Raw genomic sequence first — 21,659 nt, forward strand, 5'->3', positions numbered from 1 at the left:
CTCTACTAAAACTCCAGATCTAACTGGGTGATCAATAAATCATGGGATTAATGTCAGTTGCTAGGTCTTCGCAGGTCAATGATTAATTTTCTAATGATTATCCTAGCTAGCTAGCTATGGCTCCATACAGAATCAAGCTAGCTTAAAAATAGCTTGCAAAATAACTTTATCTAACTGATTTCGGTATCTACCATCATCCATCAACGAAAACCACATATTTTCATCTTCTTCTGTGGTTTGGTAACTTCAGGACTCTGGCTGGACTGAAGACAAGGCAAAGTTTGGAAAATTTCAAATGATGTAGTGTCCTTCTTGCGACGGCGCCTTCAACCGCAAGGGGGCGATGTAATTCCACTCTGTTGTGGACGTCCCCATTGAAATGCATGACATCCAGCACAGCGTAATGGAGTGCTTATGGGTAATGTGAACGAGGCTTAATTGTTACCTTATGGACGCTGTAGCCTCGTTTTACTCCGATGTGTAGAATTTGAGCTAGGTTTGGCCCAAAAATTGTCTGACAACCTTAAAGCCTCTAAAGTTTACATTACCCATAAGCACTCTGTTACATTGCGCCAGATGTACTGCATTTCAATGGGGATGTCCACAACAGATTGGAAACGCAACGCCCCCTTGCTGTTGAAGGCTCCGTTGTTAGACAGACGCAGCATACTTAGAATTTTTTTAAACTTTGCATTGTCTTCAGAGGAAGATGAAAATATGTGGTTTTCGGTGGTGGGTTTATGAGATAGCTAGCAACTTATAAACAATAACCCATTCCTATAAGTGAGTACAATTTTAATAGTAATGTTAAATAATACACATTGACTGTTAAGCCAATTATATTATATGACTGTTGCCTCCCGTTTAAGTTTATTGTGATGGTAATGACGTTTGTTTTTGATGATAATTATTAGGTGGAGGTTGCTAGCTACAATGGTATCTTCAACCTAGCCTAGCTTTTAGCTAGCTGCTCTGCACTGCAAGCTAGCTTGACTTGCTATAAAGTTAGAGAAACAAGTTGAAGAAAAAGCAAAAAAACGAAACATGTTTTATTATCACCAGAAACAATATATTTATCCTGTCTTGAATGAAAAGGTCATATTTTACAATCTCCCAAAATAAATGTGATCTTTGACAAGAGACAAGCTCTCCTCCATCTTGTGTTACAAACACAAACGTTACACTTGTCCATTCAGTAGCGGGGCAAGAATTCATGAAGATGAAATAACACTTCACGATGTAAATGGGGCATCATGCCAACAACTGTAAAAAATCCGGTATAATAGCCTGGTTGATAGACTAGACGTAATATAGTAAAAGTATATCCGGAACACTCAAATGAATATGATATACCTTTGGTATGGTTACATAAGACAGAAGGTTACTCAAGGCAAAAACCGAAGTAGGGTGGTTGGTCCAGTTGGATGGGTGGGCGTATAACGTTACATAGGAACGTCTAGCATCCCCGCCACCTAGCTAACGTTAGCCACAACAAATTGGCATTCGTAACATATCATACGTTTAACAAATTCGTAACATTTTATACGAATTACAATTTGTAACATATTGAACGAATTGCAATTCGTAATATATCATACAAAATGGATGATGGACATCCACAAATTCCCGACATACCATACAAAATGTAACATATCATAAGTATCCTGGATTTACATTTTACTATCTTATGTCTACCCCAGAGACCGGGTTGACAAGAGGCGGGGAGTGGGTTGTGTACCTGCAATCAAGTTGATTTGCAAATTGCACGACTATAATACAGTCAGTGTTAAAAGACCAAAGCCCTTATTGCAAGGAATAAGACCATCTGACACTACCTTTACCCTGGCGAAAATCAACAAAATCCCTTTCACACCCCAGCTGTCAAGGTTGTTATATACAAGTGAATGCTATTTATTGTGTAGTGGCCCCAATTTGATGTGTGCTAAACAGTACTGTCCTCTAGTGCACATTTATATGAAGTACATGGATGACAAACCTGCCACTATAGAGTTGAGGGTGGGTAACATGTATTACATAGGCCATTACTGTCCTGATTCTCAACGTAATGACAACCATATAAACTTGTGAACAATTGGATATTTGTGCGTAGTCTGTTTCACTTCAGAGTAGATTGTTTGATGACGATATAAGCCACTGTAGCCAAAAGCATCAAGCTTGTTCAAACACTTTCATTCAGTTGTTGGATATGGTATTTAACGTTGCTGTAAAAGTGAATGAGTGTTCCAGTTACTGACCAGATATAGGCCAAAAACCAACAATCCAAACAGTATATTTCAGTTTCTTACTTCCTTCTTACTCAATTCAGAATGTTGCCTATACTGGATTTGTTTTGCTATACCACACCTTTATTAAGCCACACCTTTATTATACAATACCTTTACTATACCACACCTTTATTATGCCACACCTTTATTATGCCACACCTTTATTATACCACACCGTTATTATGCCACACCTTTATTATACGGACCCCCTGTAGCCATGACGGGATGCACCTGGTCAGCAACAATGTTCAGATACGCTGTGGTGTTCAAACGTTGCTCAATTGGTATCAAGGGACCTAACGTGTGCCAGGAAAACCTTCCCCACACCATTACACCACCACCACCAGCCTGTACCATTGACACCAGGCAGGATGGGGCCATGGACTCATGCTGCTTAGGCCAAATCCTGACTCTACCATCAGCATGACCCAACAGGAACCGGGATTCGTTGGACCAGGCAATGTTTTTACACTCCTCAGTTGTCCAGTGTCCGTGATTACATGCCCACTGCAGCCGCTTCTTCTTGTTTTCAGATGACAGGAGTGGAACCTGGTGTGGTCTACTGCAATAACCCATCGTTGTCAAAGACCGACGAGTTGTGCGTTCCGAGGTGCCGCTCTGCACACCACTGTTGTACGGAACCGTTATTTACTTGTTTGTGGCCCGACTGTTAGCTTGCATGATTCTTGCCATTCAAATTCAACCTCTCTCATCAACACAAGCTGTTTTCACACACAGGACTATTTTTGACTGGATGTTTTTTGTTTGTCCCTCCATTCTCGGTAAAGACACGGTCCTATGTAAAAAGCCCAGGAGGCCGGGACGTTTTTGGCACGACGATCAATCCACACTCAATCGCTTAGTTCACTTATTTTGCCCTTTCTAGAGTTCAATCGAACAGTAACTGAATGCCTCGATGCCTGTCTTCATGATAATGCCCTTTTAGTGTAAGAGCTGTTTAAAAAGACTGCCTGCAAAGTCAGACAGTTTTGGTGGGATTGAGTTTTGGCCTGCCTGGTGACATTACCAGATGGTAAATGAGTTAAAAGACCAATAAGAAAGACATTTCCAGTCCTTCTGATAGTTTTCAGTTTTCCCCTCCCCACTCAGACCACTACCAGACAGTCTTTGCTCTTTGCCCAGAACCATTTTTGACCATTTTAATTGAAAACAATCACAGTAAGGTACTTAATTGTTACCCAGAAATGATTTGATATTGAGATAAAAACTGTTATAAATTATTTGTACCTACATGGTAATACAGTACATATGGTTTGTATCTTAGCGATAACTCATGATGGAAAGTTATGAAGCAAATCCAATAGTCGCTCAGTAATATAAATAAAGTTATTCCAGTAAACAGATAATACAGTCACGATACATGGCCACTATCCACGTACTTCCGTACGTGCACGCACGCACACACACACAGAGACAGATAACTTCCCTCAAAACATAGAATACAGCTAAATTAAGAATATGACAAAATATTTAATAAACATCAGGACAAAGCCAGTAGCCTATATTCGAAAGAGAGAGAGTTCAAAGTGTAAGCAGAATGACTGGCTGACACACTGTTCATTTATGTAATTTCGTCACAGATGGATGACTAACAGAGGTTCCAGGTAGAGCACAAATAACCAGGCTCAACAATATACCACTCACTGGTCAGATCACCTCTTACTACAAACATCCTGTTCTCCTCTCTGAAGATGTCCAGCTCTGTAACAACAACCACTAATGGGGTGGTGGTCATCACCCATGTGCATCCTTCTGGAAATGGAATGAGGGACACTTCTCTCCCTCACTGTCAGGGACAGACAGTCTCCTCAGTGCTGGGAAGATGTCCTTGTCCCATCGCACACTAGTGACTCATGTGGCAGGCTGGGTGCAGTGCACACTGACACGATTGCCAGGTGCACAGTGTTTCCTCTGACACATTGGTGCGGCTGGCTTCCGGGTTGTGGGCATTGTGTCAAGAAGCCTGATCAACTCTATGCGAAGGAGATGACTGGTTTTCTGATTCTCGCCCCTACTTTTCTTTTTACAGTATCTGTGACCAACAGATGCATATCTGTATTCCCAGTCATGTGAAATCCATAGATTAAGGCCTAATGAATGTATTTCAATTGACAGATTACCTTATATGAACTGTAACTCAGTAAACTCTGAAATTGTTGCATGCTGCATTTATATTTTGGTTCAGTGTATGTGTGCTTAGATAGGCCTATGCAATTTATATGCTCATGGATTTTTAGTTTGCATTGACCTTTATGTTGGTGCAATTAAACATTCAAGGCTTCTTGTTTGTTGTTCTATACAATCTATACACACCTTGAATTCATGTGTTTCATCCACAAAGGAGAAAAGCATATGTACAAGAAGTCATTATTATTACTACACCCAATACAGTTTGCATTGACTTCTATGTGGGTGCAATTAAACTTGACCTTGAACTTTGGTCATACAGAAGAAATCTGAATTATATCTCTTCCTTGTACATCATTGCAGGCTCAGTCACGGTTTCTGCCGACAACAAACTGAACAAGTGTCTGGTCAGTGTAAACAATTGTTCTCCCTCAATGAAGTTTATGCTTCACTCAAGATGTAGGGTGTACATTTAAATTGTGATAACGATTGTCAACATACTGAATTCTATATTGCATTGTATTCTTCAGAAATGTTCATCCACAACCAATAGCCATTCCCATGACCTCTCTCTGCTCTGTCTCCTCAGGATGTAGTTGCCACCGTAACTGCTCTTACTGGCATTATTCTCCATTCTTTAGATGGTGCTGGGATCATGTTGAACTACAACTGGGACTATCCATACTACTATGTCGTGTCAACTGTATTGGGTATGCCCAAATTATTATTCCTTTTGTACTTTTGTTGGTCAGGAGATGTTTGTAAATTGGTAAAGGGGTATTTATCACCTATAATCTTGTTACTGTTGTAACATTTAATGTTTATTATAGAGGAGGTCACAAGGAATTTCAGGTGTTTTGGCTGTTTTCTCCGTGCTGGAGTTCAAAGTGTCACCTGTGTCTCGTCTCGTTTGCCTGCAATGTTGTCTGCTGCTATTCCACCCCTGAGCTGGGTGTTACTATAATGTCAAACATCATAAACATTCAACTAAGTTCGAGCATTTATCATATGTAATATTGCAACTGAGTGCACTGAGCAGGCATGATACCTCAAATAGCAAAGGAGTACAATTGTGCTGAATAAAAGATTACTTTAATCCATCCGTTTACACTTTTAGGAAGTCTTCTTCATTGGGAATCAAATACCTCATGGCAGCATTGTGATCCCAAGCAACGCACCTTTCCCTCCACAGAACAACTATGAGGTCAAATAAAATAAAATCTTATTTGTCACATTCTTCATCAACAACAGGTGTAGACTAACAGTGAAATGCTTACGGGCCCTTTCCAACAATGCAGAGTTAAAGATCAAAATAAAATAAAAATGTAAGTAGTGACAAAAGGAATAAAACACAATGAATAACAAATAACAATGAGTAAAAATAACATGGCTATTTACAGGGAGTACCAGTACAGAGTCGATGTGCAGTGGTACAAGGTAATTGAGGTAGCTACAGTTGAAGTCGGAAGTTTACATACACTTAGGTTGAAGTCATTAAAACTCGTTTTTCAACCACTTCACAAATTTCTTGTTAACAAACTATAGTTTTGGCAAGTCGGTTAGTACATCTTCTTTGTGCATGACACAAGTCATTTTTCAAACAATTGTTTACAGATAGATTATTTCACTTATAATTCACTGTATCCCAATTCCAGTGGGTCAGAAGTTTACATGCACTAAGTTGACTGTGCCTTTAAACAGCTTGGAAAATTCCAGAAAATGATGTCATGGCTTTAGAAGCATCTGATAGGCTAATTGACATAATTTGAGTCAATTGGAGGTGTACCTGTGAATTTATTTCAAGACCTACTTTCAAACTCAGTGCCTCTTTGCTTGACATCGTGGGAAAATCAAAAGAAATCAGCCAAGACTTCAGAAAAAAATTGTAGAGCCCCACAAGTCTGGTTCACCCTTGGGAAAAATGTCCAAACGCCTGAAGGTACCACGTTCATCTGTACAAACAATAGTACGCAAGTATAAACACCATGGGACCACACAGCCGTCATACCACTCAGGAAGGAGACGTGTTCTGTCTCCTAGAGATGAACGTACTTTGGTGCGAAAAGTGCAAATGAATCACAGAACAACAGCAAAGGACCTTGCTGGAGGAAAACAGGTACACAAGTATCCATATTCACAATAAAACGAGTCCTATATCAACATAACCTGGAAGGCCACTCAGCAAGGAAGAAGCCACTGCTCCAAAACCGCCATAAAAAAGCCAGACTACGGTTTGCAACTGCACATGGGGACAAAGATCGTACTTTTTGGACAAATGTCCTCTGGTCTGATGAAACAAAAACAGAACTGTTTGGCCATAATGACCATCGTTTTGTTTGGAGGAAAAAGGGTGAGGCTTGCAAGCCGAAGAACACCATCCATTTAACATTTACATTTAAGTCATTTAGCAGACGCTCTTATCCAGAGCGACTTACAAATTGGTGCATTCACCTTATGACATCCAGTGGAACAGCCACTTTACAATAGTGCATCTAAATCTTTTAAGGGGGGGGGGGGGGGTCAGAAGGATTACTTTATCCTATCCTAGGTATTCCTTAAAGAGGTGGGGTTTCAGGTGTCTCCGGAAGGTGGTGATTGACTCCGCTGTCCTGGCGTCGTGAGGGAGTTTGTTCCACCATTGGGGGGCCAGAGCAGCGAACAGTTTTGACTGGGCTGAGCGGGAACTGTACTTCCTCAGTGGTAGGGAGGCGAGCAGGCCAGAGGTGGATGAACGCAGTGCCCTTGTTTGGGTGTAGGGCCTGATCAGAGCCTGAAGGTACTGAGGTGCCGTTCCCCTCACAGCTCCGTAGGCAAGCACCATGGTCTTGTAGCGGATGCGAGCTTCAACTGGAAGCCAGTGGAGAGAGCGGAGGAGCGGGGTGACGTGAGAGAACTTGGGAAGGTTGAACACCAGACGGGCTGCGGCGTTCTGGATGAGTTGTAGGGGTTTAATGGCACAGGCAGGGAGCCCAGCCAACAGCGAGTTGCAGTAATCCAGACGGGAGATGACAAGTGCCTGGATTAGGACCTGCGCCGCTTCCTGTGTGAGGCAGGGTCGTACTCTGCGGATGTTGTAGAGCATGAACCTACAGGAACGGGTCACCGCCTTGATGTGAGTTGAGAACGACAGGGTGTTGTCCAGGATCACGCCAAGGTTCTTAGCGCTCTGGGAGGAGGACACAATGGAGTTGTCAACCGTGATGGCGAGATCATGGAACGGGCAGTCCTTCCCCGGGAGGAAGAGCAGCTCCGTCTTGCCGAGGTTCAGCTTGAGGTGGTGATCCGTCATCCACACTGATATGTCTGCCAGACATGCAGAGATGCGATTCGCCACCTGGTCATCAGAAGGGGGAAAGGAGAAGATTAATTGTGTGTCGTCTGCATAGCAATGATAGGAGAGACCATGTGAGGTTATGACAGAGCCAAGTGACTTGGTGTATAGCGAGAATAGGAGAGGGCCTAGAACAGAGCCCTGGGGGACACCAGTGGTGAGAGCACGTGGTGAGGAGACAGATTCTCGCCACGCCACCTGGTAGGAGCGACCTGTCAGGTAGGACGCAATCCAAGCGTGGGCCGTGCCGGAGATGCCCAACTCGGAGAGGGTGGAGAGGAGGATCTGATGGTTCACAGTATCGAAGGCAGCCGATAGGTCTAGAAGGATGAGAGCAGAGGAGAGAGAGTTAGCTTTAGCAGTGCGGAGCGCCTCCGTGATACAGAGAAGAGCAGTCTCAGTTGAATGACTAGTCTTGAAACCTGACTGATTTGGATCAAGAAGGTCATTCTGAGAGAGATAGCAGGAGAGCTGGCCAAGGACGGCACGTTCAAGAGTTTTGGAGAGAAAAGAAAGAAGGGATACTGGTCTGTAGTTGTTGACATCGGAGGGATCGAGTGTAGGTTTTTTCAGAAGGGGTGCAACTCTCGCTCTCTTGAAGACGGAAGGGACGTAGCCAGCGGTCAGGGATGAGTTGATGAGCGAGGTGAGGTAAGGGAGAAGGTCTCCGGAAATGGTCTGGAGAAGAGAGGAGGGGATAGGGTCAAGCGGGCAGGTTGTTGGGCGGCCGGCCGTCACAAGACGCGAGATTTCATCTGGAGAGAGAGGGGAGAAAGAGGTCAGAGCACAGGGTAGGGCAGTGTGAGCAGAACCAGCGGTGTCGTTTGACTTAGCAAACGAGGATCGGATGTCGTCGACCTTCTTTTCAAAATGGTTGACGAAGTCATCTGCAGAGAGGGAGGAGGGGGGGGGGGGGGGAGGAGGATTCAGGAGGGAGGAGAAGGTGGCAAAGAGCTTCCTAGGGTTAGAGGCAGATGCTTGGAATTTAGAGTGGTAGAAAGTGGCTTTAGCAGCAGAGACAGAAGAGGAAAATGTAGAGAGGAGGGAGTGAAAGGATGCCAGGTCCGCAGGGAGGCGAGTTTTCCTCCATTTCCGCTCGGCTGCCCGGAGCCCTGTTCTGTGAGCTCGCAATGAGTCGTCGAGCCACGGAGCGGGAGGGGAGGACCGAGCCGGCCTGGAGGATAGGGGACATAGAGAGTCAAAGGATGCAGAAAGGGAAGAGAGGAGGGTTGAGGAGGCAGAATCAGGAGATAGGTTGGAGAAGGTTTGAGCAGAGGGAAGAGATGATAGGATGGAAGAGGAGAGAGTAGCGGGGGAGAGAGAGCGAAGGTTGGGACGGCGCGATACCATCCGAGTAGGGGCAGTGTGGGAAGTGTTGGATGAGAGCGAGAGGGAAAAGGATACAAGGTAGTGGTCGGAGACTTGGAGGGGAGTTGCAATGAGGTTAGTGGAAGAACAGCATCTAGTAAAGATGAGGTCAAGCGTATTGCCTGCCTTGTGAGTAGGGGGGGAAGGTGAGAGGGTGAGGTCAAAAGAGGAGAGGAGTGGAAAGAAGGAGGCAGAGAGGAATGAGTCAAAGGTAGACGTGGGGAGGTTAAAGGTTCTATCGTGGGGAGGTTTAGTTCTATCTACTTCCTGTTGAATCTGCAGACGTGTTGCTGTGCGTTTTGTTGCTGTGCGTTTTGCTGCCAACTTTACTTTACTTTGCTAGCTGACAACTTTACGTTTTTTGTTTTGTTTTTGTTTTTAATTACCGTTTATATTTTTAGTTTTTCCATCGCAACTTTTTTCCCTCATTCAACTTTTTCACTCCGGACGCTTTATCTGGACATGGTTCGTCAACACCTTCAACAGCCGAAGCTAAGTAGTAACATTAACATGATGTCTTCTAATTGCAGTCGCTGTACTCATAATATACAGGAGAACGATCGCCTTACGGCGAGAATAGCTGTGCTACAAGCCCAGCTTCAGACGCAATCGTTAGGCAAGGGTAATTTCAGTGTAGGAAAGGAAGAAACAGCGTCTGTGCCACCAGTAAGTACAGATAGTAACGTTAGTATAAATCCCCCCGCACAGTCCCCGCAGCCGGACAACTTTCTCATGGCTTCTGGAGGGAAATGCTGTTGGAATGCTCAACCGGTGTCGCTCATTCAGCCGACAGAAACTTTCAACCGGTTCTCCCCATTATGTAGCGAGTCGGAGTCTGAGTCTGAGTCTTCTCTTGTCTCTACTCCTCCCGTTACGGGGTCTGAGACGCCGAAGGCTCCCACCATTAGCTCTGACAAATTGAAAACCCTAGTCATTGGCGACTCCATCACCCGCAGTATTAGACTTAAAGCGAATCACCCAGCGATCATACACTGTTTACCAGGGGGCAGGGCTACCGACGTTAAGGCTAATCTAAAGATGGTGCTGGCTAAAGCTAAATCTGGCGAGTGTAGAGAGTATAGAGATATTGTTATCCACGTCGGCACCAACGATGTTAGGATGAAACAGTCAGAGGTCACCAAGCGCAACATAGCTTCAGCGTGTAAATCAGCTAGAAAGATGTGTCGGCATCGAGTAATTGTCTCTGGCCCCCTCCCAGTTAGGGGGAGTGACGAGCTCTACAGCAGAGTCTCAGCACTCAATCGCTGGTTGAAAACTGTTTTCTGCCCCTCCCAAAAGATAGAATTTGTAGATAATTGGCCCTCTTTCTGGGACTCACCCACAAACAGGACCAAGCCTGACCTGCTGAGGAGTGACGGACTCCATCCTAGCTGGAGGGGTGCTCTCATCTTATCTACCAACATAGATAGGGCTCTAACTCCTCTAGCCCCACAATGAAATAGGGTGCAGGCCAGGCAGCAGGCTGTTAGCCAACCTGCCAGCTTAGTGGAGTCTGCCAATAGCACAGTCAGTGTAGTCAGCTCAGCCATACCCATTGAGACTGTGTCTGTGCCTCGACCTAGGTTGGGCAAAACTAAACATGGCGGTGTTCGCCTTAGCAATCTTATTAGGATAAAGACCTCCTCCATTCCTGCCATTATTGAAAGAGATCGTGATACCTCACATCTCAAAATAGGGTTACTTAATGTTAGATCCCTCACTTCAAAGGCAGTCATAGTCAATGAACTAATCACTGATCATAATCTTGATGTGATTGGCCTGACTGAAACATGGCTTAAGCCTGATGAATTTACTGTGTTAAATGAGGCCTCACCTCCTGGTTACACTAGTGACCATATCCCCCGTGCATCCCGCAAAGGCGGAGGTGTTGCTAACATTTACGATAGCAAATTTCAATTTACAAAAAAAATAATTGCGTTTTCGTCTTTTGAGCTTCTAGTCATGAAATCTATGCAGCCTACTCATTCACTTTTTATAGCTACTGTTTACAGGCCTCCTGGGCCATATACAGCGTTCCTCTCTGAGTTTCCTGAATTCCTATCAGACCTTGTAGTCATAGCAGATCATATTCTAATTTTTGGTGATTTTAATATTCACATGGAGAAGTCCACAGACCCACTCCAAAAGTCTTTCGGAGCCATCATCGACTCAGTGGGTTTTGTCCAACATGTCTCTGGACCTACTCACTGCCACAGTCATACTCTGGACCTAGTTTTGTCCCATGGAATAAATGTTGTAGATCTTAATGTTTTTCCACATAATCCTGGACTATCGGACCACCATTTTATTACGTTTGCAATCGCAACAAATAATCTGCTCAGACCCCAACCAAGGAGCATCAAAAGTCGTGCTATAAATTCTCAGACAACACAAAAATTCCTTGATGCCCTTCCAGACTCCTTCTGCCTACCCAAGGACGTCAGAGGACAAAAATCAGTTAACCACCTAACTGAGGAACTCAATTTAACCTTGCGCAATACCCTAGATGCAGTTGCACCCCTAAAAACGAAAAACATTTGTCATAAGAAACTAGCTCCCTGGTATACAGAAAATACCCGAGCTTTGAAGCAAGCTTCCAGGAAATTGGAACGGAAATGGCACCACACCAAACTGGAAGTCTTCCGACTAGCTTGGAAAGACAGTACCGTGCAGTACCGAAGAGCCCTCACTGCTGCTCGATCATCCTACTTTTCCAACTTAATCGAGGAAAATAAGAACAATCCAAAATTTCTTTTTGATACTGTTGCGAAACTAACTAAAAAGCAGCATTCCCCAAGAGAGGATGGCTTTCACTTCAGCAGTAATAAATTCATGAACTTCTTTGAGGAAAAGATCATGACCATTAGAAAGCAAATTACGGACTCCTCTTTGAATCTGCGTATTCCTCCAGGGCTTAGCTGTCCTGGATCTGCACAGCTCTGCGAGGGCCTGGGATCGGGAGAGACACTTAAGTGTTTTAGTACTATATCTCTTGACACAATGATGAAAATAATCATGGCCTCTAAACCTTCAAGCTGCATACTGGATCCTATTCCTACTAAACTGCTGAAGGAGCTGCTTCCTGTGCTTGGCCCTCCTATGTTGAACATAATAAACAGCTCTCTATCCACCGGATGTGTACCAAACTCACTAAAAGTGGCAGTGATAAAGCCTCTCTTGAAAAAGCCAAACCTTGACCCGGAAAATATAAAAAACTATCGGCCTATATCGAATCTTCCATTCCTCTCAAAAATTTTAGAAAAAGCTGTTGCGCAGCAACTCACTGCCTTTCTGAAGACAAACAATGTATACGAAATGCTTCAGTCTGGTTTTAGACCCCATCATAGCACTGAGACTGCACTTGTGAAGGTGGTAAATGACCTTTTAATGGCGTCAGACCGAGGCTCTGCATCTGTCCTCGTGCTACTAGACCTTAGTGCTGCCTTTGACACCATCGATCACCACATTCTTTTGGAGAGACTGGAAACCCAAATTGGTCTACACGGACAAGTTCTGGCCTGGTTTAGATCTTACCTGTCGGAAAGATATCAGTTTGTCTCTGTGAATGGTCTGTCCTCTGACAAATCAACTGTACATTTCGGTGTTCCTCAAGGTTCCGTTTTAGGACGGAACCTTGAGGAACACCGAAATGTACAGTTGATATTGTTTTCACTATATATTTTACCTCTTGGGGATGTTATTCGAAAACATAATGTTAACTTTCACTGCTATGCGGATGACACACAGCTGTACATTTCAATGAAACATGGTGAAGCCCCAAAATTGCCCTCGCTAGAAGCCTGTGTTTCAGACATAAGGAAGTGGATGGCTGAAAACTTTCTACTTTTAAACTCGGACAAAACAGAGATGCTTGTTCTAGGTCCCAAGAAACAAAGAGATCTTCTGTTAAATCTGACAATTCATCTTGATGGTTGTAAAGTCGTCTCAAATAAAACTGTGAAGGACCTCGGCGTTACTCTTGACCCTGATCTCTCTTTTGACGAACATATCAAGACTGTTTCAAGGACAGCTTTTTTCCATCTACGTAACATTGCAAAAATCAGAAATTTTCTGTCCAAAAATGATGCAGAAAAATTAATCCATGCATTTGTTACTTCTAGGTTAGACTACTGCAATGCTCTACTTTCCGGCTACCCGGATAAAGCACTAAATAAACTTCAGTTAGTGCTAAATACGGCTGCTAGAATCCTGACTAGAACCAAGAAATTTGATCATATTACTCCAGTGCTAGCTTCCCTACACTGGCTTCCTGTTAAGGCAAGGGCTGATTTCAAGGTTTTACTGTTAACCTATAAAGCGTTACATGGGCTTGCTCCTACCTATCTTTCCGAGTTGGTCCTGCCGTACATACCAATACGTACGCTACGGTCACAAGACGCAGGCCTCCTAATTGTCCCTAGAATTTCTAAGCAAACAGCGGGACGCAGGGCTTTCTCCTATAGATCTCCATTTTTATGGAACAGTCTGCCTACCCATGTGAGAGACGCAGACTCGGTCTCAACCTTTAAGTCTTTACTGAAGACTTATCTCTTCAGTAGGTCATATGATTGAGTGTAGTCTGGCCCAGGAGTGTGAAGGTGAACGGAAAGGCTCTGGAGCAACGAACCGCCCTTGCTGCCTCTGCCAGGCCGGTTCCCCTCTCTCCACTGGGATTCTCTGCCTCTAACCCTGTTACAGGGGCTGAGTCACTGGCTTGCTGGTGCTCTTTCATGCCGTCCCTAGGAGGGGTGCGTCACTAGAGTGGGTTGAGTTACTGACGTGATCTTCCTGTCTGGGTTGGCGCCCCCCCTTGGTTTGTGCTGTGGTGGAGACCTTTGTGGGCTATACTCGGCCTTGTCTCAGGATTGTAAGTTGGTGGTTGAGGATTTCCCTCTAGTGGTGCGGGGGCTGTGCTTTGGCAAAGTGGGTGGGGTTATATCCTTCCTGTTTGGCCCTGTCCGGGGGTTTCTTCGGATGGGGCCACAGTGTCTCCTGACCGCTCCTGTCTCAGCCTCCAGTATTTATGCTGCAGTAGTTTATGTGTCGGGGGGCTAGGGTCAGTTGGTTACCTGGAGTACTTCTCCTGTCTTATCCAGTGTCCTGTGTGAATTTAAGTATGCTCTCTCTAATTCTCTCGTTCTCTCTGAGAACCTGAGCCCTAGGACCATACGTCAGGACTACCGGGCATGATGACACCTTGCTGTCCCCAGTCCGCCTGGCCTTGCTGCTATTCCAGTTTCAACTGTTCTGCCTGCGGTTACGGAACCCCTACCTGTCCCAGACCTGCTGTTTTCAACTCTTAATGATCGGCTATGAAAAGCCAACTGAGATTTATTCCTGATTATTATTTGACCATGCTTGTCATTTATGAACATTTTGAAAATCTTGGCTCTCTCTAATTTTCTCCTTCTCTCTTTCTTTCTCTCGGAGGACCTGGGCCCTAGGACCATGCGTCGGGACTGCCGCCCGTGGTGACTCCTTGCTGTCCCCAGTCCGCCTGGCCTTGCTGCTATTCCAGTTTCAGCTGTTCTGCCTGTGGTTATGGAACCGCCACCTGTCCCAGACCTGTTGTTTTTCAACTCTTGATGATCGGCTATGAAAAGCCAACTGAAAATTATTCATGATTATTATTTGACCATGCTTGTCACTTATGAACATTTTTGAACATCTTGGCATAGTTCTGTTATAATCTCCACCCGGCACAGCCAGAAGAGGACTGGCCACCCCTCATAGCCTGGTTCCTCTCTAGGTTTCTTCCTAGGTTTTGGCCTTTCTAGGGAGTTTTTCCTAGCCACCGTGCTTCTACACCTGCATTACTAGCTGTTTGGGGTTTTAGGCTGGGTGTCTGTACAGCACTTCGAGATATTAGCTGATGTACGAAGGGCTATATAAAATAAAATTGATTGATTGATTGATTAAAGTCGCCCAGAACTGTGAGAGGTGAGCCGTCCTCAGGAAAGGAGCTTATCAAGGCATCAAGCTCATTGATGAACTCTCCGAGGGAACCTGGAGGGCGATAAATGATAAGGATGTTAAGCTTGAAAGGGCTGGTAACTGTGACAGCATGGAATTCAAAGGAGGCGATAGACAGATGGGTAAGGGGAGAAAGAGAGAATGACCACTTGGGAGAGATGAGGATCCCGGTGCCACCACCCCGCTGACCAGAAGCTCTCGGGGTGTGCGAGAACACGTGGGCGGACGAAGAGAGAGCAGTAGGAGTGGCAGTGTTATCTGTGGTGATCCATGTTTCCGTCAGTGCCAAGAAGTCGAGGGACTGGAGGGAAGCATAGGCTGAGATGAACTCTGCCTTGTTGGCCGCAGATCGGCAGTTCCAGAGGCTACCGGAGACCTGGAACTCGACGTGGGTCGTGCGCGCTGGGACCACCAGGTTAGGGTGGCCGCGACCACGCGGTGTGAAGCGTTTGTATGGTCTGTGCAGAGAGGAAAGAACAGGGATAGACAGACACATAGTTGACAGGCTACAGAAGAGGCTACGCTAATGCAAAGGAGATTGGAATGACAAGTGGACTACACGTCTCGAATGTTCAGAAAGTTAAGCTTACGTTGCAAAAATCTTATTGACTAAAATGATTAAAATGATACAGTACTGCTGAAGTAGGCTAGCTAGCAGTGGCTGCGTTGTTGACTTTGTTTGAAAGTGTAGCTGGCCAGGTAACTGGCTAGATAATTAGTCTAAACTACACAATTGTCTTAGAACAAGGACAGCAAAGACAACTATGTAGCTAGCTAACACTACACTAATCAAATCGTTCCGTTGTAATGTAATAGTTTCTACAGTGCTGCTATTCGGTAGAAGTTGGCTAGCTAGCAGTGTTAGCAGTGTTAGCAGTGTTGACTAGGTAGGAGAACGGCAGCGCAGCGGACGAAAATAGCTGGCTAGCTAACCGAAATTACTCTAGACTCCACAGTTATCTTACCGTGACGCAACCGTGACGCACGGGGGTGGCAGCATCATGTTGTGGGGGTGCTTTGCTGCAGGAGGGACTGATGCACTTCACAAAATAGATGTCATCATGAGGTAGGAAATTTATATGGATATATTGAAGCAACATCTCAAGACATCAGTCAGGAAGTGAAAGCTTGGTCGCAAATGGGTCTTCCAAATGGACAATGACCCCAAGCATACTTCCAAAGTTGTGTCAAAATGGCTTAAGGACAACAAAGTCAAGGTATTGGAGTGGCCATCACAAAGCCCTGACTTCAATCCTAGAGAAAATTTGTGGGCAGAACTGAAAAAGCTTGTTTGAGCAAGGAGGCCTACAAACCTGACTCAGTTCACCAGCTCTGTCAGAAGGAATGGGACAAAATTCACCCAACTTATTGTGGGAAGCTTGTGGAAGGCACCCGAAACGTTTGACCCAAGTTAAACAATTTAGCAAATACTAATTGAGTGTATGTAAACCTTTGACCCACTGGGAATGTGATGAAAGAAATAAAAGATGAAATAAATCATTCTGTCTGCTATTATTCTGACCTTTCACATTCTTAAAATAAAATGGTGATCCTAACTGACCTAATACAGGGAATTTTCACTAGGATTAAATGTCAGGAATTGTGAAAAACTGAGTTTAAATGTATTTGGCTAAGGTGTATGTTAACTTCCGACTTCAACTGTACATATAGGTAGGGGTAAAGTGACTAGGCAACAGGATAGATAATAGATAGTAGCAGCTGTGTATATGGTGAGTGTGAAAGTGTGTACATTTGTGTGAGTGTGTGTGTGACGTTGGCATGCATGTGTGCGCGTGCTGTGCTCGGGGCGTGTGTGTGTGTGTGTGTGTGTGTGTGTGTGTGTGGTGTGTGTGTGTGTGTGTGTGAGTGTTCGAGTGTCAGTGTAAGTATGTGTGAGTGTGTGGGTAGAGTCCAGTTTGTGTACATAGAGTAAGTGCAAGAGAGTTAGTGCACAAAATGGTCAATGCATGTCCTCCGGGTAGCCATTTGAGTTGCTATTTAGCAGTCTTTAGCAGTAGAAGCTGTTCAGGGTCCTGTTTGTTTCAGACTTGCTGCATTGGTACCGCTTGCAATGTGGTAGCAGGAGAGAACAGTCTATGGCTTGGGTGGCTGGAGTCTTTGACCTCTATACTAGACATCACCTGGTATAGAGGTCCTGGATGGCAGGGAGCTTGGCCCCAGTGATGTATTGGGTCGTACTCACCACCCTCTGTAGCGGCAACGGTCGTGGGGGCCTTGCAGTTGCAGTACCAAGCGGTGATGTATCCAGTCAAGAACTTTTTGAAGATCTGAGGGCCCATGACAAATGTTTTCAGCCTCCTGAGGGGGAAGAAGCACTATTATTCCTTCATCACAATTGTGTGGGTGTGTGTGGTCCATGTTCATTGTAACCCTCTCACCAGGCTCGAATTTGACTCTCACGATATTACCTTACGTAGAGTATCTCAACAGCATTGGATGTTAGGTGAGAAGGACATCTCCAATAAGAATCCCTATTGTAAACTATCTAGGGTGATGACAACTAGGGTATTAACTTTAGATAGAATGATTATAGATTTTTGTTATTGTATAAGGATATGCTTTCCCATGCATTAAATGAAATGGAAACAGTAAATGACTCCACCAAGGCAACATACATAAGGTTCAAGATGTGTATTATTACATTTTCCCTGTACCACATCAAAATAAATCAAAATAAGAATCCCCAATGAGTCGTGCACAACCCATGTCCAAATTATTTCAAGCTTGCTTAACCCGTTGGCGCGCGTTGGAGCTTAAAAAAAAAAAGACAACACACATAAAGTCCCGAAGCACCCCACTGTTGTGGTTACTCACTACTCGTAGATATTCCCTCAGTGAAGTATATTCAAAAATGTATTAAATTACATCCTCAGTCTACACACAGTACCCCATAATGACAAAGCAAATACAGGTTTTTCTAAGATTTTTGCTAATTTATAAAAAAAAAAAATTAAACTGAAATAGCTTATTTCAATAAGTATTCAGACACTTTCCTATGAGACTCGAAATCGAGCTCAGGTGCATCCTGTTTCCATTGATCATCCATGAGATGTTTCTAAAACTTGATTGGAGTCCACCTGTGGTAAATTCAATTGATTGGACATGATTTAGAAAGGCACACACCTGTCTATATAAGGTCCCACAGTTGACAGTCAATGTCAGAGAAAATAAAAAAATGTAATTTCTTAAATGGAAGAGGTTTGTAACCATCAAGACTCTTCCTAGAGCTGGCCGCCCGTCAAACTGAGAAATTGGGGGAGAAGGGACTTAGTCAGGGAGGTGGCAGAGTTCCTATGTGGAGATGGGAGAACCTTCCAGAAGGACAACCATCTCTGCAGCACTCCACCAATCAGGCCTTTATGGTAGTGGCCAGACGGAAGCCACTCCTCGGTAAAAGGCACAAGACAGCCCACATGACTCTCAGACCATGAGAAACAAGATTCTCTGGTCTGATGAAACCAAGATTGAACTCTTTGGCCTGAATGCCAACCATCACGTCTGAAGGAAACCTGGCACCATCCCTACGGTGAAGCATGGTAATGGCAGCATCATGTTGTGGGGATGTTTTTCAGCAGCAGGGACTGGGGGGACTAGTCAAGATTGTACTTTGCTCCGTTCATCTTTCCCTCAGAGAGCTCCTTGATGAAAACCTGCTCCAGAGCACTCAGGACCTCAGACTGGGGCGAAGGTTCACCTTCCAACAGGACAATGACTCTAAGCACACAGCCAAGACAACGCAGGAGTGGCTCCGGGACAAGTCTCTGAATGTTCTTGAGTGGCCCAGCCAGAGCCCTGACTTGAACGTCTCTGGAGAGACCTGAAAATAGCTGTGCAGCGACACTCCCCATCCAACCTGACAAGAGTTTGAGGATCTGCAGAGAGGAATGGGAGACACTCCCCAAATACAGGTGTGCCAAGCTTGTAGCAACATACCCAAGAAGACTCAAGGCTGTAATCGCTGCCAAAGGTGCTTCAGAAAAGTTCTGAGTAAAGGGTCTGAATACTTACAGTACCGTTCAAAAGTTTGGGTTCACTTAGAAATGTCCCTGTTTTCCATGAAAACATACATGACATGAGTTGCAAAATGAATAGGAAATATAGTCAAGACGTTGACAAGGTTATAAATAAGGATTTTTTATTGAAATTACAATTGTGTCCTTCAAACTTTGCTTTCATCAAAGAATCCTCCTTTTGCAGCAATTACAGCCTTGCAGACCTTTGGCATTCTAGTTGTCAATTTGTTGAGGTAATCTGAAGAGATTTCACCCCATGCTTCCTGAAGCACCTCCCACAAGCTGGATTGGCTTGATGGGCACTTCTTACGTACCGTACGGTCAAGCTGCTCCCACAACAGCTCAATAGGGTTGAGATCCGGTGACTGTGCTGTCCACTCCAATTATAGACAGAATACCAGCTGACCGCTTCTTCCCTAAATAGTTATTGCATAGTCTGGAGCTGTGCTTGGGGTCATTGTCCTGTTGTAGGAGGAAATTGGCTCCAATTAAGCGTCGTCCACAGGGTATGGCATGACGTTGCAAAATGAAGTGATAGAATTCCTTCTTAAAGATCCCTTTTACGCTGTACAAATCTCCCACTTTACCACCATCAAAGCACCCCCAGACCATCAAATTGCCTCCACTAGGCTTGACAGATGGCGTCAAGCACTCCTCCAGCATCTTTTCATTTTTTCTGCGTCTCACGAATGTTCTTCTTTGTGATCCGAACACCTCAAATTTAGATTAGTCTGTCCATAACACTTTTTTCCAATCTTCCTCTGTCCAGTGTTTGTGTTATTTTGCCCATCTTAATCTCTTTTTTAATTTTTTATTGGCCAGTCTGAGATTTTTCTTTGCAACTGTGTCTAGAAGGCCAGCATCCTGAAGTCGCCTCTTTACTGTTGACGTTGATGCTGGTTGTTTTGCGGGTACTATTTAATGAAGCTGTCAGTTGAGGACTTGTGAGGCATCTGTTTCTCAAACTACACACTAATGTACTTGTCCTCTTGCTCAGTTGTGCACCGGGACCTCCCACTCCTCTTTCTATTCTGGCTATAGACAGTTTGCGCTGTTCGGTGAAGGGAGTAGTACACAGCGTTGTACGAGATCTTCAGTTTCTTTGAAATTTCTTGCATGGAATCGCATTTATTTCTCAGAACAAGAATAGACTGACGAGTTTCAGAAGAAAGTTTTTTGTTTCTGGCCATTTTGAGCCTGTAATCGAACCCACAAATGCTGATGCTCCAGATACTCAACTAGTCTAAAGAAGGCCAGTTTTATTGCCTCTTTAATCAACACAAAATTTTTAGCCTTTTAAAATCAATTAGCCTTTTAAAATGATAAACTTGGATTAGCTAACACAACGTACCATTGGAACACAGGAGTGATGTTTGTTGATAATGGGCCTCTGTACGCCTATGTAGATATTCCATAAATAATCTGCCGTTTCCAGCTACAATACATTTACAACATTAACAATGTCTACACTGTATTTCTGATCAATTTGATGTTATTTTAAATGGACAAAAAAAATTGCTTTTCTTTCATTAACAAGGACATTTCTAAGTGACCCCAAACTTTTGAACGATGGTGTATGTAATATTTAAAGTTCTTATATTTATTTATTTGCTAAAATTTCTAAAAACCTCTTTTTGCTTTGTCATTGAGGTATTGTGGTAGATTGATGAGGGAATTGTTTATACATTTTAGAATAAGGCTGTAATGTAACAAAATGTGGAAAAAGTCAAGGGGTCTGAATACTTTCCAAAAGCACTGTATGTCATAGTCAAAGTAATAAATCTCCTATGTCCTGTGTTGTTTCTGCAGACTGAACTATCCAAAGGGTCCAGAGGGAGCAGGTATGGGTACTGGGGTTCAACAGAACCACCTGCCCCCGCAATACACTGCAGTCATCCCCTGAAAAACAGACCTCCGTAAATAAAACACTATTTTTCTTGTTGAAATTATTTTATTATCTATGTTTCCGTTGAAAGCCGGGGCAACTGGCTAGCACATCACTGTGACCACACAATTATATTGATAGTGTCTAGTATTGTTCACAGCTTCTCTAATTATGTTAACTAGAAATATGGTTAATAATATCATTGCATTATTTTTAAATGTATTTGTAATTGATTTATATTTGTTCTATAACTGTCAGAATTGTGTGAAAATATTACATTTATCAAAGAAAAGGAACCACAGTTTAGTCATGTTAGTTTTGTCAATGATTGTTATAAGACAAAAGTTGATTTGGCATCACTTTTTAGAATTGAATATTAAAACACAGCCCAAATGAATGTGTCTGAATGTCCTGAAAAGGATCATTACTTCAATGTCCACACAATAACATTTCCAGAGGAAATACTCAGGTGTTCTGGAGTCACTGAAGGGGCTGAAAACATTGTTATAAGGAGAGATCTTTGATGCAATTTCTCTTTAGGTTGAGAGGTGGATACAGCAGCCTGTCCTGGAGAGTATTAGGACATCATTTTTCTTTTACATTTCTTTTTAAGGTTTGTATAATTCTTGTTTACA

General features: G+C 43.8%; 1 long non-coding RNA gene across 1 annotated transcript; it reads left to right on the top strand.

Annotated features, from left to right (window-relative positions):
- The first annotated feature begins 498 nt into the window (after positions 1–498).
- On the top strand, positions 499–21,456 carry LOC139564615 (uncharacterized). Its single transcript, XR_011672789.1, has 4 exons — positions 499–783; positions 4,797–4,840; positions 5,023–5,143; positions 20,949–21,456. It is a non-coding gene; the product is annotated as an uncharacterized lncRNA (long non-coding RNA).
- The last annotated feature ends 203 nt before the right edge of the window (positions 21,457–21,659 follow it).

Source organism: Salvelinus alpinus, chromosome 35, assembly GCF_045679555.1.
Source record: "Salvelinus alpinus chromosome 35, SLU_Salpinus.1, whole genome shotgun sequence".
In the NCBI taxonomy this organism is placed as follows: domain Eukaryota; kingdom Metazoa; phylum Chordata; class Actinopteri; order Salmoniformes; family Salmonidae; genus Salvelinus; species Salvelinus alpinus.